We start from the raw sequence: 26,807 nt of genomic DNA, 5'->3' as shown, positions 1-26,807 counted from the left end.
GTATTATCGACAAGACATAGCGAGAAACAACCATTACTTTTCTACTGTAGTTGCAAGTCCAAATTTTGGGAAACCGCTGGAGAAATTTGGGGGACCGTTTCGGTCCCCCAAAACACCTTAAAAAAAACACTGCACAGAGGTGTTTGATTTGTTTTTTAAGTTTTCAATTAAAATATATATCAAATAGGCTACTGCAGTGCTGGATTAAGGGGGGGCAGACTGGGCTGAAGCCCAGGGCCCCAACTTTTGGGGGCCCCCACCTCAAAGAAAAAATCTACTAATTGTTTTAGTTGCACAGCTGGAGATTACTGCTTTAATTCGTATCTCAAACAAGCAAGGGCGGCTCACCCATATGTGCTGCGGTGCTGCAGCACCCCTGCCCAACCCCAGTTATTCAATTTTTCTTCGTTTTTTTAACAAAAAACATATTTATTTGATACTTTCATATCCGAAAATGGTACGGATTACGGGTCAAAGTTATGATAATGCTGCCAATATGAGTGGCAAGTATAACGGTCTTCAAGCTCTTCTGCGCAAGAAATGTAGTGTAGCTCATTACGTCCCTTGCACAGCACATTCACTTAATTTAATCGTTAGCCTAAATGTTTTGTAGAAACATGCCGTTCTGCCGCTGAGCTTTTTGAATTGTTGCAAAGCCTTTATTCATGGCTCGTCTCGTCAACTCATCGTTGGCAAGTCCATCGAAAATTCCTAGATGGTTTGCCTGTTTTGAAGACATTATCTGATAAGCTTACAAGATGGTCAGTTAGATACAGAGGTGGGCAGTAACTAGTTACAAAAGTAACTAGTTACTGTAACTAGTTACTTTTTGAGTAACTGTAACGGTAACTTCGTTACTATTTTCCAAAAGTAACGAAACGCGGTAACTAGTTCCTATTTTAGCACTTTTTCAACAGTTACAGTTACAAGTTACTTTTGTATTGAAATTTCAATTTGTAATTGCCGTTTATTTCTCTGCACGTGTTTGTGTCTTGCTTAGTGCGTGTTTGCTGCGTTTTGCGCAACAATGCATTTTTCTCGCAAATGTATCGGCGCAGCACTGCGTATGCGCGGTTCTACTTTTGTTTTTTGGTCTGGTGGAGAAGAGTTGCCATATTGGCGAATTTATCGCCAAAGTCCAGAAATCTGGCGATATTTTAAGACGTTTAGCTTCATATTTATGATTTGGCTTTTTTTTGGCGATTTTTGATAACTGATTTGGCTAAATTAATTGTTTTTGGCGATTAATCAATATGTACCAAAGACAGGCAAGACACAACAATACAACAGGGTTGAGCATTATAATAATATATTTTACATATTTACAAATGAGTTTAACAGTCAAACGTTTTCGGTTTAACTTAAGCCCTCATCAGGAACCTGAAAATATTTATAAAAATACAGTAAATTTCAACTTCTTGAAGGTAACTAACTAACTGACTATAAGCATCAAGAAACACGCAGCGATTAAAAGCAATTTGTTGATGCTTATAGTCAGTTAGTTGGTTACCTTCAAGAAGTTGAAATTTATTGCATTTAGTGTAACGCTTGCAATGCCTCTAAAAAGATTGTCTGACATTAAAACCAGCAACAGCATTGCTGTTTGCTTGCCGTTGGTGAACGTTCTTGTGGAAGCAATACAAAACAGATTTAGTCATTGGTTCGAGGACAGCGACTTTCAGCTTGCGACTGCATTCCACCCACAATTTAGACTTATCTGTGTTTAATGCCTGATCATTAAGCGACACTGCTGAATTGAAGACCAAAATAACACAGAACATGCTTCAAGCAATTGAAGAAGCAAACTGCTCTGCTGAAGAGGGGAGTAGCAGCGACACTGAAGTGGATGGTGGTAGGTAGAGCCACGGAGGACTTTTTGCACCACTTTACGCAAAAACCAAGAAAAGAAAGCAATGCGCGTTGAATCTGTTACAGGAGTATTTGGAAGCGGACCCTGAGGAATGTTAAGCGGATCCAGATTCACAATTGGACCGATGAAAAAACTGTTTTAAAAACATAACACTCCCATTCCGTCAAGTGCTGCAGTAGAAATATTCTTTTCATTGCAGCACTTGTTCATCACCAGACTTTATTCGTTCATCCCCGACGCCGACACACGCTCCATCGACCTGACACTACCAAGACAGGCATGGATGCGCCTCAACGTCTCCATGCGGGCGTCGGGCTTTTCCGCTCAACCATGCACCAATGGGAAATGGCCTCTTCCTCCTCCTGTAAATGTGGTGCTGAGGAACAGACCGCAGACCACATCATTGATTGATTGATTGATTAAATCTTTATCCTCGGACTGGGAAAGCTTCTTGCAGAAGTTAATCCTGGCAGTTTCGCATACTTGTAGACTAAAGGCTTTAAATCACTGACGCAAGCCCGGTCACCGAGATTGACAAAGTGAAGTTTCCGATTGTTGAAGTCTCGTTGCCGGGAAATCATTCCATCTATTAGATGCCGCTAAATGGAGAGCAGTCCTTAACGTGCGTTGCTCAAGCGCATGCCCTGAGATTCGAATCAGTGCCGCTTGATCTTGAAGCTTCTTCGTTCCAGAAGTGAGGCGCTAACCAACTGAACTATCGGGGCGGACATCATCAATGACTGTAACATCTTCAAGCCACCTAACGGAGTGGAAGGTCTGAGTGTCATGAATGATGAAACCAAAGACTGGCTGCTCTCTAGTAGCCTTCCAGTGTAGTCCGGGAACATCGTGAATCTGGGGCGGTAAAAGAATAGACTCTCGGCCCCAGAGGCTCACACGACGACGACGATTGGGCAAGGACATTTTAAAGCCCAAAAGGGCAGGCCTGAGTGACGAGCACTTTGAAATGCTCGTATTTCTCAAAAGAAATAAACATATAAGCCACTGAGTATTTTTTTAAAATAAAACCTTGTTGGTTTTGTACTTGTGCTGTTATGTTAGCATGGATGGCTCTAACACTATATATCAAATATTGCGGTTAAACTGGACGTGCATGCAGAGCTGGCCAGGTGCAGAATTTTATGTTCAGAATTGTGAGTAACTGAAAGTAACTAGTAACTGTAACTAGTAACGGTAACTAGTTACTTTTTAAATTCGGTAACTGTAACGGTAACTCAGTTACTATTTTGGCCAAGTAACTGTAACTGTAACTCAGTTACTTTTGAAAGTAACTTTGCCCACCTATGGTTAGATATGATGCAGTTCTTCTTCTATCGATTCTTCTAAAGTTCGTTGATACACCACAGATTGACACATTCCTCCGCAACGGAGTTATACACTGACAGGTCCCACCTACTGCACCGGGTGGCAAGCCGAGGGCAAACAAGAAGGTGATCCGCTGCATAGGCGTAGCCAGGGGGGGCGAAAGGGGCAATGCCCCCCCCCTATTTTCCAAATTTGGATTCCAAAGTTGAGCCCTTTGTTGAAAATATAATAAAGTTTGTAGAAATTTATATCGTTTTCCAAGACATCTGGCTATTAACACCCCCAAGGACTTGTTTTAGACACACAGAAAGACACCAATAAATTTTGCAAATCGTAAATCGCGCAAAATTTACGCGATTTACGTTTCTTTGAACTAATTTATGGAAGCAATTTCAGAATGGCTTACTCTGTTGGGTTTTTGTGTAACTGAGTTTTTAGTGTTCTCTAATTTTAGCCGCAGTTTTTGCCCGTTTGTGTGTGCTATCTTTAATAAATTAATAGCTGTTTATCTGCTAACAAATTTCATACAAACATTATCCTAAAAGTGTTTTCAGAAAGCGCTATAATCCATTATTTGGGTGTAATTTTTCAAAAATTTTCCGGGGGAGCATGCTCCCGGACCCCCCTAGAATACGCGTGTTTTCAGCACGCTCTAACCCCACTACCACTTTTATTGCTTCAACCCACCAGGATACGCCACTGCACATCAAGTGGCGATGGCTTTAAATCAAACACTTTGTTGTTCTCTTCAATTCATCAAATATTTGGCCCCCAAAAATTTGTTTCTGGCTACGCCACTGGTCCGCTGTTTGGGGTTCAGTGCCACAGACAGGCCCGCAACCAGGGGGGGGCATTGGGGGCATTTGCCCCCCCCGAAATTTTTTGAAAAAACTTTAAGCGTTCTATGCAGTATGAAATGTACTATGAATAGACGTACGTCGTACACGTAAAGCCATACTATCGAAACCGAAAGTAGGCTACGCTGGTTAGAAGCCATGCTAACGATTTTGTTCGATAAACTAGGCTGGCATCCTCATTATCTGTTACTCAAATTCCAAGCGCGGAATTGGTGTTAAACGAACTTGCCAAATCAAGTAGAAAGTTAGACATTATGCTCTAAATTAAAATGTCATTTTGCATTTGCAAAATCAACTTCTTTGGGCCTACAAACATAAAAGCTTGTTGAGCCAACAAAATGTTTCAGGATTGTAATTTGTAATTATCGTGTTGAGTTTATTCATATGTATCTGTTTGTTTATGTTGATGTAAATATATGTTATTGATTAATTTATGACTCCAGTCGTGCCAATGCAGTTCGTAGCCTACAGATGTTGTGTTTTATTTGTAATCGACTGAACACATTACTGTAATATCGTAATTTTCTTCCTCGGGTAGTCATAGCTAAATGAGAAAAGGTTACAAAGGCTAGTTTCCTTTAATGCTGTACTAAACAAAAACGTGATTGACATAAGTTATGACCATTGAACCGTAACATGGTAGTGTCACACATAGGCGTAACCGGGGGGGGGGGGGGGCGAAAAGGGCCATGGTTGTTGAACCCTTTATTGAAAATATAATATAATTTGTAGAAATTTATATCGTTTTTCAAGACATCTGGCTATTAACACCCCCCAGGACTTGTTTTAGGCACACAGAAAGACACTAATAAATTTTGCAAATCGTAAATCGCGCAAAATTTACGCGATTTACGCTTCTTTTAACTGATCTGTTGAAGCAATTTCAGAATCGCTTAGCTACACAAAAACCCAACAGAGTAGCCTGAGTTTTTTGTGTGCTCTAATTTTAGCCGCAGTTTTTGCCCGTTCGTGTGTAATAGCTACCTTTAATAAATTAATAGCTGTTTATCTGCTAATAAATTTGATACAAATATTACCCTGAAAGTGTTTCCAGAAAGCGCTATAATCCATTATTTGAGTGTAATTTTGCAAAATTTGTCCGGGGGAGTATGCCCCCGGACCCCCTAGAATACGCGTGCCTTCGGCACGCTCTAAACTCCCACCAGCTTTATTGCTTCCCTTGCCCCACCAGGATACATCACTGCACATCAGGTGGCAATGTTTTAAATCAAACACTTTGTTGTTCTCTTCAATTCATCAAATATTTGGCCCCCCCAATTTTTGTTTGTGGCAACGCCACTGGTGTCACACACTCTTGTCCCTTATCAATCGGCGTGGACATTAACATAAAAATGTCACAATGCATCATTTTAATGTTTGTTCTTTGATAAAAATTAAATGCCCCCCCCGAAAATATTTGCTGGTTGCGGGCCTGGCCACAGATACATGCAACTGGGCCCGTGTCGTAGCCCCACTCCACCATTAATTTTTAGCGAAAAATGTTACTTGATCCTGAAAGGCCCCCCCCTTTCAGCTCAGCCCAGGGCCTCATAAACCCTTAAGCCGGCCCTGGGCTACTGTTTAAATTAGTCTATAAAACAACATTGTTACAGTGATTGCTTTGACAGAGCAATGCAAAACATATTAAATGCCTTAATCTACGTCGTTAACTACTAAACCATTTTTAAGGGGGGGGGGGCATGGCCCAATGGCCTCTCCTCCCCCCTGCGTACGCCACTGGCCACAGCCATATTTTACAACTTAATTAAGTTACCGTACATCAAACTATTCCAATTTGTAATCAAGAACATAACTGTGGTAAAAGAATGATAAACGTAAAATCAAGAAAATGAAATATCTTCTGATGTGAAATTATGTTTTGTCGATTTATTTTCTCTGGGTATATTACTTCCAAACACAAGCGTCGCATCGCAAGACGAGGTGGCCGAGTGGTTAAGGCGATGGACTGCTAATCCATTGTGCTCTGCACGCGTGGGTTCGAATCCCATCCTCGTCGTTGGGGATGTAGCTCAGTGGTAGAGCGCACGCTTCGCATGTGTGAGGCCCCGGGTTCAATCCCCGGCATCTCCAGCTTTTTTTTTCCATCAGCAAAGAAACAGAAAGTAAAAGTGAATCAGTAGAGACATTTTTATTTTAACCTAAAAAAACATTTTTGGACTTCATTTTTATCAAATTTTAACCTAACAAAATTGCTTATTTGAAGAGTGCACAGTTGTTCCTTGAATTGATAGGTGTCCTACTCCTACCAGTTACCCAAACATAATCTTTTGCCGATTTCAGACCCAAATGTAATATTTCAAAAACGCTTACTCAACATTCAATAGAATTCACAGGTGCGAAAACATGGAACGAATTTCCTTCTTCAATTAGAAAGACTGATACAAAGTCACTTTTTATTCACAAACTAAAACAACATTTAAGCAAAACGGACACGCAATAGAAAGACAACGTAGAAAGGCTTTCTTGCATTCTTGTGAAGATTTTAGTAGAAATCCGAAATTATTTACAAAAGATTAGGCTTACCTAACAATAATATCGATTGCTTGTGCTGTACTTTTATGTTTGTAGATATTAACAGCAAACGCAATACTCCATAATCAACACGACACGTCGCAAAAGGGGATGAGAGCTTCATCAACACCATCAGAACATCATCAATTCATCATCTACCAGCTCATCCATGCCATCACCCACCAGGACAAGAAACAATAACTTGAACTGGATATCAAACCTCAATCGTCTTAGGCTACTGTGTGATGTGCAGTCCAACCATAGAAAGAGCTTAACACCTGCTCTCCTGGGCCACATTGAAACGGGCTTTTGCCTGAGGATGGGTTTCTTTTATGTCCGGTTTTCTTTCTCCATTCTATTATTATTATTATGACTGTTCATCCACATCAATATTGGAACTGGCAAATTCAATCCACAACACTTTTCATTAGGCTGTCATTCATTACTACATGTGTGCTTCTCTCTGTTTTTGTTTTATTTTTTGCTATTTGTTTTTTTTTGGGGTTTTGTGGCCGTGCTAACTACTGATATATAGCCTACTACATATAATTTTTCGTTCAGGCACGTTTTAAACCTTTCAAGGTTTTGCCATCTTTTCCCGTTCGTTAACGTGCTGGTAGGTTTATATCGATTTTTGTAGTTAGTATCTTTTTCGTCCCGGACGCGTTAATGACGAAAAATAAAATGATTGATTGATTGAAGTTATTTTAATCTCGATTTTTTTCAGTAGCACCGGTATGCCGAAGCAACAATGTTTTATTAGAACAGTAGACGGAAGCAGCACATATTTGCAATAACATGATTTAGGCTACTTCCTTCGTTCATGGTGTCCAGCTAAAAAACTGCTTGTCACTTAGTCGGTTCTGGGAATTTACCACCTGGAGTCCTGGACATCATATTACCACTCTCATCTTTCCCACCCGGACTCTTAACCTATCCCTAACAACCAAAAATGTGCAGGTGGTAAATGTCCAGTAACGAATTATTCATCGATTAACTAATTCATTTATGTGTTTAGTTCATTTTTCCTTGATGCGCTAACTTGTTCAACTCTCTATATAGCCTAATATAGGCTGGGCTATCTTTTTTCCCCCCTGTCAGTAACGTCTTCACAGTCATTTGAGACTGATGAAAAACTTTAGGATACTAGGCTTATTTATGATACTGACTCAGTCTGACTGTGCACGCTATACATGTTGTATACACACTAAACAGCCTAGCTTGCTCTATTATTATGACACCATACCGTAATACCGGGTAGGTTAGCATAGGCTGTAACTAACTTTTCTAAACCGGTAGGATAGCCTACCATTAGCCTAAGCTTATCATACCTAACTGTACGTCGAAGCTCAGTGAACTTTGTCATTGCTACTCAAGTTCAACCGTAAATCAACGGATTACCTAATTTTAACTAAAAGAATTGAGAACTAACTCACTCACTGCACTCACGCCCAATTCCCAAAATGGCGAGAATAGAAATCAAGCGACGGAAAGGCGAGAATGAGAAAGAGAGTAAGAGGGGTTCCGGATGGCGAGTGGCGACGGAAACCAGCTGATCAACGTTGTTCGAGTCGTTTTTATAACTTTTCAAAGGGAATATTAATGAAATTTTCTTTAAAATTGCTAAAAATAACAATTCCCTTTTTAAGACCAAATTTCCTTGTAAAATTGTTAAAAATCCCTAAAAAATCCTTCCGATCTTCATTTCCTTTTTTTATCCTTTGCAGCGTTGAAAAATCCCGATTTCGGGATAAAATCCTTCAAAATGGAAGCACTGTCTTCGAAAAGACTTCGTGAGCCCCTATGCCAGTAGCGTAGCCAGGAATTTTGAAAGGGGGGGTTTTGACAACCCAGCGGCGGGGGATCTGGGGGGCCTCCCCCAGAAAATTTTGAAAAATTACTTTGAATTTGGTGCATTCTGAGAGCATTTTCAACAAAAGTGTGGTTACGAATATTCCTGTAAAATGGTGGTGTCTGGTGGCATAGCAAAAAGATAAGATCATGTTTTTTTCGGCATTTTTCGGAAATAAATCTAAGTCTCTATGTTTTCTTGTTGCTAATTCCTGGCTAAGGTGTTTGGTAGGCTATTGGCAAAACTTGCTCTTTTAATGCAATTTGTTTAAAATTAGGCAAGTTTTTTTAGACTAAAAGCATCATTCTCAATATCGTGACGTCACACGCGTGCCAAAGGGTGGTTGTAACCCCCAAACCCCCCCCCCCCCCCCTTGGCTACGCCACTGCCCTGTGCAGTGCTGTATTCGAGGGTATACGGCGGTAGGCATACGTAGTCAGTAACGGTGATGAACTGTTTTATTTTGGTCAACAACGCACGAGTACAAAATAATTGACACGGCGAGAAGAACACAATAAACATAGCCAGGTCAGAGACTTTAAAGAACCGGCCTGCCACGCCCCGCGGAAGCGGGGAGCGCAGAGGGGAGGATAAAGAGGGATGGCCCCCTTTAATGATCAGGTAAAAAAAAATACAAATTTTGCAAAAAAAAGTTACAACTGCTTCCAATGAGCGATGTTTCACATTTTAACAGTCGTCCAAATTGTTACGTAAAAACTACACAACATATTTCATGTTTTCTGAACTGAGCTGGTCTGAGCTCTCGCCAAATGCGAACAAACCATTTTATTGTCTGCTGCCTTTTTCTTATTTACCTCGAGAGCAGGTTGCATGGAAAATTACAGAATCTTTAGGAAATCATATGTAGGTTAAACTGGTTCACTATAGTTAAAGAAAGGAAAACTTATTTGACGCTATAGTGGATCGCTACAGAGCCCCCCAAATTTGGGCTAAATTGGAGTCAAGGTGTAGTCTGCGAAGTTTAGTTAAAATTTAAGGAGTTAAAAAAAAACGGTAAGGAATAGCCTACAATCGTAACACACAGGGGCGTTGACAGGGAGGTCTAGGTGGTACTTTTGGACCCGGGCCCGAAATATTTAAGGGGCCCGGATTTAAAAAATTCCCGCGACTTCAAACATTATCAAGATCTTAATATAATCAGATCTAAAGGAATTACCATCAAAGGTTAAAACAGCCCTTTCAGCCGTCAGATGGTAAATATAATGGGCCCACTTCTGGGTACCGGGCCAACTTCAGCTTTCTGGTGGTAAAATAGCCACTTCTGCCACCAAACAGTAAATAAGAATTTAGTCTAATACAGTGATTTCCCTAACCACGAATATTACCCGAAATACGAATTTCAAAATAAACAGGCTAATATTTCTTCAAACTCAAAAACTAAAATGGCACAGGTAAGAAGATTACTATCTCTATTTCTGCACTAAAAATTAGACCAAAACCGCTTTTCCGATTGCAGCAATCAGCAAATGTATGACCTGGGCCCAAACACCTTTCCGAAATCAAATTGCAAACTTTCTGACTGTCTGCAGCGCTTTAAATTCTCTTCTGGTGAGCCCAGAATTACCAGTGACACATCAATGGAATCAGGAAATAATACTATAGCGCCATGTGACAAATAAAAATTTAAAAAAGCAACCGCTAGGTAGAGATAGTAAGTTTTGTGGTTCAAGAAATTTTAAGATTGCACAAGATTAGTTAAATGACCATGCTTAAACGACATCAATAAAAGTTAGTACACATTAAACACAACCTATATATTCATAACTTTGGCGATGAAAGGGGCCCGAAAAAAAATTGGTACCGGGCCCGAGAAATCCTGTCAACGGCCCTGGTAACACATGTTGGATAAAATCGTTATGTTGAGTCACTTGAGTGTGATTATAATGTAGTGTTGTATTTGTGGCATCGTGTCGCGAAGTGATTCTGCGTAGTTTCACCTCCTTCCGAAAAGAAATCTCTGAGTTTGTGCCGTGTAGGGCTGTAGGCTATATGAGTCCGCTGCATGAAAAGGTTCATTGCTTTATGGGCGCCGTTGCAATCTCTAGGGGGCATTCATTGTTTGTCTGACTCGTTTCTTTAATGAACAGATTATGCCCAGTGGCCTGATCATGGTGTACCGTAGCTGTCATGCTTTTTCGCGCAAGGATTTGTCGAACGATGTTGTTTGGCGTCATCACAGCAAGGCAGTTTCTGTATTTGTTGTATGGCGCTAGAGAGACGGTGCAGCATTGACTCTGACAGTTATCGAACAACTCGGCATGCGACAACTCAGCAAGTAGCCTACCTTTCAAAATCAACTATAGGTAGGCCCATGGCCACCTAAAGATACGGCCTGATTTGTCACATTTTGCAGAAATTTCCAGGTTTTTCCAACTTTACGCGAACAATTAAATAATTTTTTCTAAAAATTAGATTTTTACGCTTTCTTTATTCTTTTCCCCAGATGACACAATAGGTTTTAACATCCTCACATGTTGAAAAACAAAGAAAATTGGATTTCGAAGATTTAGTCAGACTGTTAATTTTCAATAACAGTCTGATTTTGCGTTTTTCAACTTACTTTTTCTTATTTGCTACTGCTTCCCCAAGGCAACAAAAAAGTTTTATGTCATTACGAAACCGCAAAAAGTAAAAACATCTCAAAAAATATCAGTCAAGCACTAGCAATAGCTGTAATCAAAATCTGCAAAATGTGACAAATCAGGCCGCATCTCCAGGTGGCCATAGTAGGCCTACTGTCCAAGTTACTAGTTAGCAAATTAGATTTTCAGCTAGCATCGGGCGTGCTTGTTTAACTGGATTTGTTGACTTGTGATCATACCAAGTTTCGGCTTGCTCACCTATCATCATTTGCCAACTTTAGCCACTTGTTGAAATGTTGCTAACTCAGTTGTCACTTGCTCAACTGCCCATACAGCAAAATCTGCTGTTTTTATAATGTAACTGGGTGCCATTTGCTGTTGACTTGCAGGAGAATCTTTTTGGACAACTCTCCATTCAGCGGCGCCTAATGGATGGAATAATCTGAAAGCAGTTCAGTTGTTCAGTTCAGTTGTTTTTTTATTTCTGACCATCATATCAAAACAATACACATCAACATAGCAAAGGTCAAGAAAAAGGTAGAAGCGACAAAACGCGAACGTTAAAACGTGCTTGTGATCGAAGTAAGTTATTGAGTTGAAAAAAATTTGGCACGGCAAGCAATAGGCTACGTCGAGAGTATAGCTACTTGTAACAACTTTTGTAAAAGCTTGTAAAGCATGAACCAATCAGAGCATGTTCAATTGTACCGTATGTAAGTATGGCGAGGTAAGTATGCTCACACCGACTGGCGGACAGAGTATTACTATTAAGAAGGCTTGGCATCCACCAAGTAGAAGAGGTCGTACGGTGGAGGAGACTCCGTTGGTATGGCCACGTAAGGCAAACCGGGGCGTGTTGTCACAGGTTTGGGGTTTTTCGATTTGTGCTTTTGCTATATACAATGCAAGTGATTTGGTTATTATCATTCGTACACTGTCCACTTACACTTCCTTTTGCCACTAGTTAAACTTTTTAATCGCAAAAGGATTTCAGAAAAATAAAATTTTTGTAAAAAAAAATGGTGACAACACGCCCCTGCACGGGGCGTGTTGTCACAAAGCATGGGGCGTGTTGTCACAAGATTGCAACTGTTCTTTTGCATGTTTGCAGTAACTTAAAACCTGCTAACCAGTGCTGCATCAAGTCCATGTGGGGTCCCCGCCCAAATTCTAGTAAAAAGGGCCCTCTAAAAATTGTGTTAATAATATTTATAGTTTGAAATCCTAAGATGTACATTTTAGCACTTTGGCGTTACGTTTTCACTAAAGTTAATAGAAAAATCCGTAAATTAAACAAGGCTTGTGTTGATGGGGGTGAAGTCCCCAGTTTTTGAAATTGTTTGGAATGTTTCAATGAAATTTATTAATATTCTTGTATTAAACTTGTACGTCGGGGCGTGTTGTCTCAGCTGTGACAACTCGCCCCGACGTATGCAGTCAGACAAAAGTTTTAATGGTGGCTAGAAAAGGCACGCTATTAACTTCTAAAGTGTCAGCTAAACTCCTACCTTAATAAGCTATAAAACTGATTTCATACTTGCGGTCAGATTGCTCTTACGAAAACGTCACACAATTTTGAAAAGTTAGTGAAATTTACATCGATGACCAAATTTTTGATAATAATTTAATTTAAGCTAAACCTGCTGTCTTTTCTTGACTTTGCTAACCTCAAAATAACGAAGCTCGTGCTACAAATATAGACTCGAAGCAGTCAGTGCAAGTACAAAAAAATTGCTGTGACAACACGCCCCGGTTTGCCTTACAACGAAGAGGACTGCTGGTCTACGAAGGTTCAGTCGATGGGAGTAGGAGCGTAATCTACGTGAACGACCAAAGAAGAGGTGGTGCGATAACGTGCCGAGCGACCTCCGAAAGGGGAACCTTGTCACGGTCAATGCTTGAAATAGGAGTAAGCTACGTGTACAGCCGCTATAAAGCCGAAACGAAATTTACTGACGTCCAACCCTCGCAATAGAGAGAACAAAGGGCGTAAAACCGCGCACTAACTAACTAATTAACTTGCAGTAACAACGAAATATTAAAAAATCAAAACACAACATGAAAATGACAGCTTTAAACACCTTTTAATGAAAAAAAATTGTATATTAGATGCATGGTTCAAACAAGTAAAACACGCAAAAGCGCTGTTTTAAATAACACGTTTCGTATATTTATACAACGATAGTAGCAATAAATCCTTCAAACAATATAGCCTAATCACAATGAACTCATGGATGATAAGATACTGTAGTATATAACGATCTAAGGGGTAAACTATGAACGATAGATGCTTTGAGAGACCTGCTTTTGCGGTATTATCAAAAACGAATATTGAGACGACAGTGACAAATCTCAGATGAAAACATTTTGATAAATTTGACTTTGATTTGCACTCTGATTAATACGACACGTCGCAAAAGGGGATGAGAGCTTCACCAACACCATCAGGATATTATCACCTATCAGCTCATCCATTCCATCACCCACCAGGACAAGAAACAATAACTTAAACTGGATACCAAACCTCAATCTTCTTAGGCTACTGTGTGATGTGCAGTCTGACCATAGAAAGAGCTAACAGTCAACACCTGCTCTCCTGGGCCACACCGCAACGGGCTTTTGCCTGAGGAAGAGGATGAGTTTCTTTTATGTCCGGTTTTCTTTTTCCATCCTATTATTATTATGACTGCTCATTAGGGTTGTTCAAACAAAACACTTTTTTGTCAAATTTCAGTGGGGACCCCCTGGAATTGTTAGGTTGCGTCTAAAAACCCCACAAACCAAATCTGAGCACGTTTGGTTCAGTATTAACCGTGCAACGTCAATTTGAAAATTTAGATTTTGGTTAAAATTTCCGAAAATTTTTTTATCCCCCCCCCTTGAAAAAATATTTTTTTTAACTTTTTTTGCATTGCTTGCAATGGAATAGCTGTAAATAAACCTGTTCACAGTTTAAAAGCGAGTAGTCATGGTAGCCTATAAATGTCACATTTTAACAATAGTTGTGAGGTTGTTTTATGCGAAAAATGGCTTTTTTGCATGTTTTCATGAACTTCGGATAAGTTGTTGAATGTTGATACAATGTGTGAATCATAGGCGCCGACTTTTATTTTTGCACGGGGTGGCAGACAGTGCAGGATTAAGGTGGATGCTATTGATGCTGCAGCATTAGGCCCATTCCTGAAATAGGCCCAGACGAAAACAGACGTGAATTTTCCGGACGCTGAACAGTTTTCCTTTGCTTAATTAACCCACAAATAATTCTTATTATAAAATTTGTAGTCCGACTTTCGCACGCCTAGGCACAGTGTTACGCCTAGGCACGTAAGATAAAGCAAGATTTTGACATAGACTACTTATTTAAGATGAAAAATTATAACACTTTTCGAGCTGTTTCAGGGCCCTTCATTACTTCAGCCGCAGATAAGATGCACGGCTTTATTAACTCTTCCCCAATCGTGTATGCTTTTTTTGGTTTTAACTATTCGTAGAGAAACTAGATAGGATTCATGAAGAAAGGATTTTTCGGTAGTCGCCATCTTTTCATTTGCTTTTTTTAATCGTTCATATCAGAGAATATTCGTCCAAAATATTCAAGTGGCTTGCCTTCAAGATTGTTGTGCTTTGAATGAAAGTGACGAACAACTTTAGAAGGTTTCATAACGTCATTTGGCAGAATTTGGGAGCACACCAAACATTAGGGCCGTGACGATTGTTCACTACCCGGAACTATTGTAAAACCAAGCTCCAAGTATTTTTATTGTATTGCCTGACAAATTCCCCTTTTCGTTTCTTACTTCCCTCTGTGACACTCAACTTATCTGCATATGCCCTTTTCGTAGTTTACATTTGCACCTACTGATACTTGGTTCATTTCCATTTTGAGAATTATTTGTTTCAGAAGTCTTAGTTTTTTTCCTTCTTGTTAAAATACACTTGTTGGTTCGTTGATTCCATATTAATCCTTCTGTAGTTTAACAGGACAAGCTATTGCAGCATCTGAAAAGTGAAGAATGACCTTGTATTACAAAACTTTTTGAAAGCTAGACGCAGTTTATGACGAAACAATCATAAACGGCACAAAATCTAGGTCATCGGAAGGTTAACCTTTATTATTAAACAGTTCTGCTGTATCAACGAAGGAGAGATAAGCTATGCCAGTTTTAGCCTACTGCTGTGAATCGGCCAAGCGTAAAATGAGTTTTACAGGAAGTATCAACTTTGCAATGCTTATGATTCCAGATTAAAATTAGCTTGGCAGAAAGTAAGATACGGTACTTCGCGGACCGGCGGTTGAGAACCACTGAGTTAGGCTAAGCCTTAGGAATAGATTAGGTTAAGGCAGTAAGATTAGTACTCATTATGGTTGGGAAAAGAGTTAGCAATCATTATTGTTGAGTTCAATGTTGTTTCATTGCCGGTTCACAAGCTAACACCGTGCAAACAACTGCCGGTTCACAACAAAAAATGATGGAAACCAGTGTCAGTTTATAACAAAAAATGATGGAAAGCATTGGGGTTCACTTGGACGCTAGCGACTGCCTTAATTCTAAGACAATTGCTAATGTTTTTTTTTTTGCACTGTGACGTAGGCTAAATATCCGGCGTTGTGTTTATTGTAACAGAAGATTTCAAGTTAATGCGATAAATTTTACGGTTCCACAATTTACAAATTTAGCTGCGTTTTGTGCACGCTTGCTATGGCGTCTCAACTCAGTGGATTGGATAAAGCAAAAAAGAAAAGGAAAGAAGCAGCAGAACAAGAAAAGCTTCTGGCGAAAATTCCAAAACTGAGTTCATACTTTGGAATGCGAGCAGCTTCGTCTCAATTGCCTGCGTCGGATGCGATTGCAAATTCGAGCGCTCCTGAAGACCAGGCCAAGCAAGATGAACCTGATGAGGAAAGAGAGGATAAAGAGCGGGAAAGTTCAGCGGAGAGAGCAGAGGTGAAAGGAGACGCTATCACTGGCGAAGCACTGGCGCAAACGCTGGAGGATATCACCAATGATTTAGGACAGTGGGGTAAAATCAACGCTGACACTCGAGAATATTGGGCCAAGAAAGGTTCAAAACACTGCCAACACACTGAATCGATGTTTGAAGAGAGCGCCAGACAATACCTAGGTGAATCATTCCAACGTCGATGCACTAAGACCTTCTTCGTGCGTACGCATCCGCTCAATGGTGAAAAATCCTATACACAATGGTTGTGCTACTCGCCTTCGACCGGGAAGGTGTTCTGCTTTGCATGCAAGTTGTTCGGTGGTAATGCTGTTCAAGCAACCAAGTTCGTATCCGGCGGTTTCGACAATTGGAGGTCAGGCGAATCCAGAATAAAAATGCATGAAAGCAGCGATGGTCATCGCAAGGCTATGTTGTCTTTTGGGAGCCGACAGAGGGAGGCCGGTCGTGTTGACTACCTAGCCGCTAAACAGGTCGAGGAAGAGCGGTGTTACTGGCGCCAGATTGTAAAGCGGCTCATCGACGTTCTGATATTCCTAGCTAAGCGTGGCCTTGCTATAAGGGGCGCGGATGAGATCATAGGTTCCCCTCATAATGGTAACTACCTTGGCATCATTGAGTTGTTGGCGGAGTACGATACTCTGCTGGCTAGCCATATTAGAAAATATGCGAACCGCGGGAAAGGTCACATTTCTTATTTGTCATCCACAATTTGCGAGGAGCTGGTGCAGCTCATGGGACAAAAGGTGCAGGACACCATCCTGAAAGAAGCCAAGAAGGCGAAGTATTTCTCTGTCTCGATTGACTCTACACCTGACGTATCACACCTCGACCAGCTAACGATTGTTATTCGATATGTTCTGCCGTTGGGTCCAGTTGAACGGTTCCTGACATTCTTGCCTATGATGAGACACACCGCTACGCACATGGCTAGCATACTTCTGAACTTTCTGAAGGAAAATGGCTTGGATGTTACTAACTGCAGAGGCCAGTCGTATGACAATGCGTCAAACATGTCAGGACGGTACAACGGTGTCCAGGCAATTGTGAAGCGAGAATGTAAATATGCTGCTTTTATTCCATGCTGCAACCACAGTTTAAACCTGGTAGGAGACCAGGCTGTTAATAGCTGCGCTAGCTGTACCAGGTTTTTTCATTTTGTCAATGGACTATACGTTTTCCTGTCTGAATCGACATATCGCTGGCAGAAACTGAAGAATCGCTGCACATTAACGCTCAAAGATTTGTCTGGAACCCGATGGTGTGAACGTGCAGATGCTGTCAAAGCGCTAGTAGAAGGGTGGAAGAGCATTCAAGAAGTCCTGGATGAGCTTGCGGCAGATAAGGAGCAGAAGGCCGATACGAGAAACCAGGCCGACGGATTTTCGCGCAGGATGGACGAACTTGAGACAGCAGTTATGGCGACTGCCTGGAACGATATCCTATGCCGTCTCAACAGTACGAGCATTAGCCTCCAAGACCCTACAGTCAGTCTGAATACGGCAACTAGTTTATTGGCATCACTGGTCGACACGATTCAATTTGCACGGGACAGATTTGACGTGTATGAGCAGATGGCGATCGAAAAGGTTCCTCACGGCGAATACAAGGCTGAAGAACGTCGAGGCCGTAAGCGAAAGCGAATGCCTGATGAAGGAGCTGCAAACGAAGAAAACCTCACCCCTAGGGAAACATTCAAAACCCATATATATCTGGTCATGATCGACAGACTGTTAGCTGAACTGGAAAAGCGAATGAAGGCGTATGAGGATATATCTACAACATTCGGATTTCTTTCGGAGCTAACGTCATTGAGCATAAAGCAGATCGAGAATAAAGCTCAAAATCTCGTTTCCTCGTATCCAGATGACTTGGAAGACACGCTGGTGGCTGAGCTCATACAGTTTGCTGCATTTATGCGCACCCAGAAATCGGTGAGTGTGAACGAGTCAGCAGAGCTTACCATGTACAAGCTTTTGTCGTCGTTGAACCTTTCTCAAACATTTCCAAACGTCGAGATTGCTTTGCGCATCTATCTGTGCTTGATGGTGTCTAATGCCTCCGGCGAGCGGAGCTTCTCAAAACTGGGAATAGTCAAAGGAGAGCTGCGGTCCTCGATGAGGGAGGAAAGGCTAAACATGCTGGCGCTTATGAGCATTGAACATGAGGTGCTGAGCAGCCTTGACTGCACTGACATGATCGAAGATTTCGCGCTTGCTAAGGCTCGAAAAACAGTAGTATAAGTAAGCAGCACTAGCGCAGCATTGACAATATGCCAACGTTAAGTTGATCTGGATTAGCCTTTTCTTCATTAACTCCGCTTTTCAGGCAATATTGGTATTGAATTGTGTTGGTGTTACATAACCTGATGTTACTCTCGAGTTTTTACGATAACACGTCGTTATTATTGTTCATGTTCATTAAAATTTGGCTGACTGCGTCGAAAGCAATAAAGGCTCTTTGGTCGGTCTGATTACGCGTGTACGGTGGAGTCAGAGTGTCGAATGCATATGTACCAATGCCTAGAAAAAATAGGCCTGTTTTTGCGCTGCAGCATCAGGCCCAGTTTCGTCTTAATCCGGCCCTGGTGGCAGATAGCACAATATGGCAACCTATAAACTTTCAAACTGCATGTTTTTGTTTGATTTTTACTAAGCATTCGAAAATTGCATTTTTTTAATTTGAAAAAAGATATTCATTTAGGGAGTGGAGCTATCAATCATCGAGATAATTTTATTTCCGAGTATTTTATAGCTGTCATAATTTATAGCGATATTGAGCAGTTTAAAATTTTTCAAAAAAGATTTTTGGGAGAGGCAATGGAAAGGTCGTATTTTATTGATTAATAAATCCCATTGTAAACCTAACAAATGTAACAATGACTTATGAAAAGTAACAAATAAAACGATCGCAACAACAACAAGGAAAAAAATCGCAGCCACGTGTTGCGTAATCTTCACGTAGCTTGCTTGATGTTACGCGAGTATCATGCTTGTGACAAAAACAATCATTTTCTTCGCAATACTGTATTTGTTCACCTCTTGCTTTACTTGACTTGAAGCGAAAACCAATGATCAAAAAAAGATTTAAACGTCCGCTCAAATTACATTTATTTGCAGTAAGTAATGTAGGCTACCCTAAACGGGGTGGCTGCCATCATGCCATAGAGGTTATGGGGTGGCGTGGCTGGCCATCCCGTAAGTCGGCGCCAGTGGATGCATTAGAAAACCAAAATCTAAATTTTCAAATTGACGTTGCACGGTTAATACTGAACCAAACGTGCTCAGATTTGGTTTGTGGGGTTTTTAGACGCAACCTAACAATTCCAGGGGGTCCCCACTGAAATTTGACAAAAAAGTGTTTTGTTTGAACAACCCTACTGCTCATCCACATCAATATTGGAACTGGCAAATTCAATCCACAACACTTTTCATTAGGCTGTCATTCAACTACATGTGTGCTTCTCTCTGTTTTTGTTTTATTTTTTGCTATTTGTTTTTTGGGTTTTGTGGCCGAGCTAACTACTGATATATAGCCTACTACATAATTTTTCATTCAGACACGTTTTAACCCATTCAAGGTTTTGCCACCTTTTCCCGTTCATTAACGTGCTGATAGGTCTATATCGATTTTTGTAGTTAGTATCTTTTTCGTCCCGGACGCGTTAATGACGAAAAGTAAAATGATTGATTGATCTCGTTTGATTGAGTTTTTAGCTAGAAAAGTAACTCAGGAAGTTGTCATCAAAGGTTTAACCTAGCCTAGAAAAAAAAATCAAAGCTGTAGCACGCACGGCAATAAAAGTTATGGCAATACAGAAAACCATTCATTGGTATTTGCATGATATGTCACAAAATGTAACTTAACATTTTTATAGTGTATGCTTAGCGGGTTAGCCCATTTCATGCAGCATTTTGTCTTACAAAATAGCCTACTGTATCATAAAATGGACAGTAAGGGAGTAGCGTGCTACGTTTGTAGCGCTGCTACTTTTTTGGTATCGACAGCGGCGCTACATTTTTGTGAAAGCACGAGGCCACAGTAGCGACATGAATTTTCTACCAATTTAGCGGATAGGCGTTAGATTTGCATCGGTCGTACTTCCGTCTTCCGCTATTATCATTAAACGATCAAAAAGCCTGTTCTGTTCCAGAAGATTAAATTTCACAATTCTTTCCGACAAATCAGTCTCCTATGCTATGGCATACAAATTACTGCAAAGTTCAGCTTTACAACAACAACCCTCAGTTGATGTCAAGCTAAACATGGGTAACATTGTTGCTTTTATGTCTGAACAGTGAACAGGATGATTCAAAACGGTTCGTAATCTGTGGAAGATACAAATTCTGGAGTGAAGCTCTGCTGGAATGAAACATATACCATGCAATAAATTTTAGGGGAGGAACTGGTTTGTCTTATTCAACGCTTACTCTAAATATCCTTGCGTTCATTTTACAACCAAGTGCTCAAGCCACTACCCAACTTCTAAAAGAAGATTTTGCACACTTCGGGCATCCCCATAGGTAATGCGTCAATTCAAAGCCGATAATTCAAAGACAACAATTCAAAGCGGTCAATTCAAAGCCAATAATGCAAAGCAGGCAATTCAAAGTCGACGATAATTAATTAATCTTACTGTGATGTCAGAAGAGTACGAGCACGTATTGTACTCAAAATCTATCGTTTCGCAGTGCTGAAGTTTGTCAGAAGTCGAACAATGAGTGGTATGGATGTTGTTTCTTTCACGAAAACGAAAAGAGGAAAGAATAAAGCATGCCATGGCGGTTAATCACGACAGGGATAGTAAGCTTGATGAGGGGTTAAGCTTCTAGTTGTGTGAAGAGTATTGGAAGGAGAACAAGTGCAAAGCTAGAATGCATGTCTGCAATGAAAAGGCAGTGAAATTTGTTGGGAAAAAATAATCACGCTCCAAATGGACAGCGTAACCAGGTTCTGGACGTTTGTGCGCAGGTTAAGTTACAAGCAGCAACGTCTTATGCTATAACTCAGCAAATCGTCACGGAGGCAACAGAAGATTTGAATCCAAAAGCAGCAGCTGAAATTCCTGACGTTGAGAACGCATTCCCAGCCCTAGTGATAGATGAAGAATTTGATCATCGAGTTCAACATGTAGCTGAATTACTTTGAGGACACTTGGATTGGACGACCACTGGCATCAATGATTTGTACCATCTACAGGCAAAAATCCGCAAACATGAAAGTTCACCAAAACATGTGAATAATATTATCTTTCCTTGGACAAGTAAATATCGCCGACCAAATAAACACTGGATATCAAATTGCAACTGCCAGACACAATCAAACTGTTAATAAAACAGAGCAGTATTATCAAAGATTATAGATTGTCTTAAATTTTGTGGGAAATTTGAGCTGCCATAAAGAGGCCATGACGAGACTTCCACTTTGTTAAAACCAGGTGTTTCGTGGATTAGGTTATTTCTGAATTTGATTTAACTCTGAAAGCCCTTATTAAATAGAATAGTTTATTTAAAGGAGTTTCAAAAACAATCCAAAATGATATTTAGATGTAATTTTTGAGCTTTGCCGGAAACAAATAGAAATCAAAGCGTCTGAGTTTCTTTCAATGATGATTGACGAAACAACAGATGTGTTTGATAAATCCCAAATTGTTATTGTTTTTCGCTATAAGAAGGCAGAGCTGTTAAAAATTTTGGGGATTTTACAATCCAGAAAATTTGTCTGCAGCAACGCTATCTTCAATTTTATTGACGGAATTTGAGCCACTATTAGGAAGTTGTCCAGAGAGAGAAACTCATTGCTCAGACTTACGATGGAGCAGCTGCATTGAGTGGACGAAACAGTGGAGTACAAATTTGGGTAAAACAAGTTTACAGAAATGCTCATTCTATCCACTGCTATGCCCATCAACTCAACTTAATTTTGGAAAAAGCAGCTTCTCAGAATAAACAAGCTAGAGTTTTCTTCAATAGTCTATCTGGGACTGGGATTCCAGCCTTTTTTCAAAATCTTCTCAACGAATAGCTGCTTTGGAACAGGTAACTGCTGGCGGACGTGTTCCACGACCTTCAGCTACAAAATAGAATTTCAAATCGAGGACAGTAAATGCCGGACAAAAACTAAGAAAAGAAATTATAGAATACTGTATTGAACCATCATCAAGTCACTCAAAGGAGACAAAATACGCAGCTGATGGTATCAAAAGAATGCTTAATGATTGTGAGTTTATGTTTTGATTAGATTTTTCCAAAGATAATGCCCCATATTGAAATACTTTACAATCAGCTGCAAGCACGAAGCATCACTGCACTGGAAGCTTGTGGGCATTGAAGGCAAGCATTCAGGAAGTGAGAGATGCATTTGATGGGTTAGAAATGACTTGTTATGGGACTAACGCAAAAAGAAAAAAAGCACACAGTCAAAAATGAGTCCACTGCAGCAAAAAAAGTATGCGATGTTATACATTTCCAATGTGAGGAACAGTTTCGTTTTACGGGGCATTTGGAAGCAGGCAAACTCCTTGCATCAGATAGCTTCAAACTGTATTTTATTGATTTTCCTATCATAGCTTTCAATATACAGTTAAACAATTAAACATTACCCGATGTTGATCAAAAGTAAACTCAAATCTGAATTAGAAATTCTTTTTGAAAAACAAGATCTTGGTAGTTACAAACATCTGTCTAATGTTTGCAAATGCTAACATCTTTAAACCTCACATCTACATTTTGTGAGGTCACAAAGCTGATAAAAATCTTAATCACAACACCCATGACTTATGCATAAAGTGAAAGATGTCTCTCTAAATTGAAAAGAATCAAGACATTTTCGAGGAGCACAATGATTAATGAAAGATTGAATGCGTTGGCCATTATTTCAATTGAATAATCCATGATTGCTGAAATTAAAGACTTTAATGAGTTGGGCATAAATGGATTTGCAACAAGCAAGAACAGGGGGATGGATTTAATTTTCAAATAAAAGTAAAACCATATTTTTTACATTTACCCACTTCAGCACAGGCTTCAACACAAACACAGCACAGGTGATAAACTTCTGTTTATCACCAGCATGTTAAGCATTTGCACATTGCACAATTCTGCAGTCCTAAGCAAGTAACTTCATTTGACTATAATGACATATAGATATGAGACAGCAATATTAGCCTGCAGTTGTTTTCTGTGAGTGAAATTCTGGTTGAAACTGGTTAGCCTACTGTTAGGTTGGTTGGTTGAGTCAAATGTTGAAATTGACACGTCTGCTCAGAAGCAGTTGCTGTTGTTGATGATGCATCATCATCACCTTCCATTACATCATCACTAGATGTTAATTCTAGTAATGACGCAGTTTAAGGTGATGTTACATCAACATCCAGCGTCTCCTTATCAGCAGCTCACTCTCCTGATAATAATCGTTCTAGTCCCAATATTTCTTACGGTAATGATATTGGAAGTTGGCCTGAAATAATTACATCTGACATGAAAGAATACCGGTGTAGTGTTGGTATTAAAGACTGCCAACATTTACAACAACCTTTTCAAAATTTTGCACCACAGCATGACTTGAACAAGAAAAGGTACTGCAGTTCTTCATTATTTTACAGCAATTGCATAAATGGTGAAAAAACCGTTCGATCATGGTTGTGCTTTTCTCCTTCTACGGAAAAACTATATTGTTTTGTCTGCAAATTGTTTGGTCGGCAGACAGATAATAGTCTGTCATCAGGCGTCTTGTGTGATTTGAAAAATGCTGCACGGAACATAGTATGCATGAGGACTCCCACAGTCATAAAAATTCATTGCTTTCATACACTTCTTGGGCCAAAAAAATCAGCCAAGTTGATGAACAGTTGCTAAAACGAATTGATAGTAAGCGTGAATATTGGAAAAATGTTTTAAATCGTAGGCCTATTGTTTATGTGATTAGATTCCTGGCTGAAAGAGGTTTGACATTTTTTGGAGATAATGAAACTATTGGTTCCTCTATGAATGGAAACTTTTTAGACGTTATAGAGCTTTTAGCACAATACGATCCTTTTTAGGCTAATGACATCAAATTGCATGGAAACAATGGCAAAGGACACACATCTTACTTATCCTCGACCATTTGTACTGAACTTATTTCGCTCAAGAAGTTGTTGGATTCTATTCTTGAGAAAGTGCTATCTTCTAAATATTTTAGTCTTTTTGTGGATTCCAGACCAAATATAAGTCGCTGTGACCAGCTTACTGTAATCGTACGTTACGTTACAGAAAAAGGTCCGGTTGAAAGGTTTTTAACTTTCCTGGAAAACACAAATCATACTGGATGAGGCTTGGCTGAGTCTGTTTTAGGTTTCCTTATAGAGAATTGACAATGCTGCCAACATGAGTGGCGCATATAATGGGATGCAGGCTGCAATTGGAGAAATAAATCCTCTTACAGAATTTGTGCCATGTTTTGCACACTCACTGAATTTAGTTGGCCAATCTGCTGTGAACTGCTGTGTTGGTGCAGTCAAGTATTTCACATTCGTTCAAAAAGTGTACACCAGGCACGGCCAAATGGCGGATTGCGATCCGGTTCCGGATCTTTTCAGCTTTTTTTTGTGGATCTTTCAAGTTGGCTCTGAAAAAAATTTTAAAGTATTTATTTTAAAATTTGCTTAATTTTTTTTTTAGTAAATAAGGCCTATATATTTTTAAAAGGTAGAGACCATTTTGAGAGCGCCATCTTGTTTCCTGTACAGCACTATTAGAAAACTATCGACATGGCAAGTAACAGTAAAAAGCATAAAATTGATGCAGAGAACAGACAGTTCAACACTGACTGGACTGAGGAATACTTGTTTGTACACAACCCAAGCAACCATCCTAAGTGCTTATTGTGTGGTACGACGTTGAGTTTGATCAAAAGTCAAAACATCAAATGACATCTTCTTTCTTATCACAAAGAATTTAATGTGGATTATCCGCCTGGTTTTTGTGCCAGAAAACATAAAATTGCCTGGCTTGCCAACAGCTACAATTCACAGCAGAAATGCCTGTCAGAATTTGTGTCAGAGCAGACAAAATCCACTGAAGCAATTCTAAGCATTAGTCACATCTTGGCCAAACATATGATGACATACAGTCATGCTGAGGTTGTGAAGGAATGCCTCGTTGAAGCCGTCAAAGTCTTACATCCAAGCAAGAAAGAAGTGATTGCTAGCATGGAATCTTTGCCACCTTCCAGAAATACATGCATGCGGAGATGTACAGACATTGCCAAGGATTAATGGACCAAACAGTTGTTGAACTCAAAGATGCCGAGATTTATGCAATAGCTTTAGATGAGTCAAACAGACAAGACTGATTATGTTCAACTTTCTGTATTTGTTAGGTGAGTTCAGGGCTGCGATTTTTTCTTTCTTGTCGAACGACCAAAAATTCTGCGTTTGTTTGTCGAATAGTAATATGACGTCACAGGAGTCAGATTATAAGCGTTTGGCCGCAACTTACCGCACAAGTTGTGTGGTATCAGAGTCACTTACTTAAGCTTTTAATCGCACGCTGGTTGAGTGATTGCAAAGGAGTATCAAGCGCTAAGTTATGTACCTACCGGACATGTATACAGCCCTCGAAATTAGCTTGTATCTACGACGGCAAAAACATTGCCGTCGCCAAATCAACAAACCTTGGATTGCGGCGGCAATTGCCGTATGCTTTAATGTTTAATCAAACGAAATTTTATGCGTTTCTTCATCGCGTGTCACACGGCGGTAGCCCAGAGCATCACGCAAGCTATTTTATGCGCTGACAATGCTCTTGTGAACTGTAAAAAGTTTGCAACCTTATAAATACCGGCTTATTGTTATGTAAAAGTTATTTTTTCATCGAATGCTTATTGTTTACCGATGTCGTTGCGAATATAAATTATAGTGAAAAAAGATACAGTTAAAAAGTAGAATTTAACTGCTATAGATTATCAAACAGAAGGAAAAGTTAGTGTGGTATTTTGCAAAATTTGTAAAGAATTTTATGACGGAAACAAATTAGAATTAGAAAAGCTACCGGGTCAAGTTAAAAAAGTACTAGTACGAAATTCGATAAATGGTTCTTGGGCAGTAAAGTAATGCTTCCGATCATATGGCATCGCGCGTTCATGAACGGGCAGTTTTGCGTCTTAAGTATTCTAGTGACGAAGCGACAACCTCATCCTCCGATACAGTATCTGATAATTCCGATTCTGACAGCTAGTTCTTTATCAAACAGACTCGTGTTTGCTCGCAGTGTCCCAATTGTGCCGAAATTATGTTAGTGTAAACGTCAATCGAGGCAATCATCTCGCAGTGAGCTATTAATTTGTTACCGGTACCTGGTTGAACAATTAACGTTATTTATGATAATTCAATTCAACGTCGCTAGATGTCGAATTAATGTAAAACAAACGTAAATTTCTTCTTGGGCAGTGATACGCAGGCATCAAAATTCGTTATTTTTGCATTGACTTCACGTCTGTAGACGTTGAATCAATGTAAAATGATGATTTTTGCTGTCTGGGTAGCCTACGCAATATAACCCTCCAGGAAATTTAAATCGATTTGTGCTGTTAACTTACTTTAAAGGTAACCCAAAATTAACTTACTTTTCCTCCCTGAGTTATTCAGGTGAATTAACGTAACAGCGTGCGTATCGCTACTTTTGGTATTATTACATCACAACAAATCAAACAGTGCGGTCGTGATAGACTACTCTAGTATATTTTTCGTTTCTCGTTTTTTCGATTCAACGTCTACAGACGTTGAATCAATGTAAAAACGACGGGTTTTGCTAGCTAGGTTGTGT

At 39.9% G+C, this 26,807-nt stretch overlaps 2 non-coding genes across 2 annotated transcripts; both read left to right on the top strand.

The window, feature by feature from the left end:
- The first annotated feature begins 5,988 nt into the window (after window positions 1-5,988).
- Trnas-gcu (transfer RNA serine (anticodon GCU)) lies at window positions 5,989-6,070 on the top strand. The gene has a single exon. It is a non-coding gene; the product is annotated as a tRNA-Ser (tRNA).
- A 2-nt stretch (window positions 6,071-6,072) lies between these two features.
- Trnaa-cgc (transfer RNA alanine (anticodon CGC)) lies at window positions 6,073-6,144 on the top strand. Its single transcript has one exon. It is a non-coding gene; the product is annotated as a tRNA-Ala (tRNA).
- The last annotated feature ends 20,663 nt before the right edge of the window (window positions 6,145-26,807 follow it).

This window comes from Aplidium turbinatum, chromosome 4 (genome assembly GCF_918807975.1).
Source record: "Aplidium turbinatum chromosome 4, kaAplTurb1.1, whole genome shotgun sequence".
In the NCBI taxonomy this organism is placed as follows: Eukaryota; Metazoa; Chordata; class Ascidiacea; order Aplousobranchia; family Polyclinidae; genus Aplidium; species Aplidium turbinatum.
Note: the sequence above shows the minus strand (reverse complement) of the source record. Positions and strands in the feature narration are given on the sequence as shown.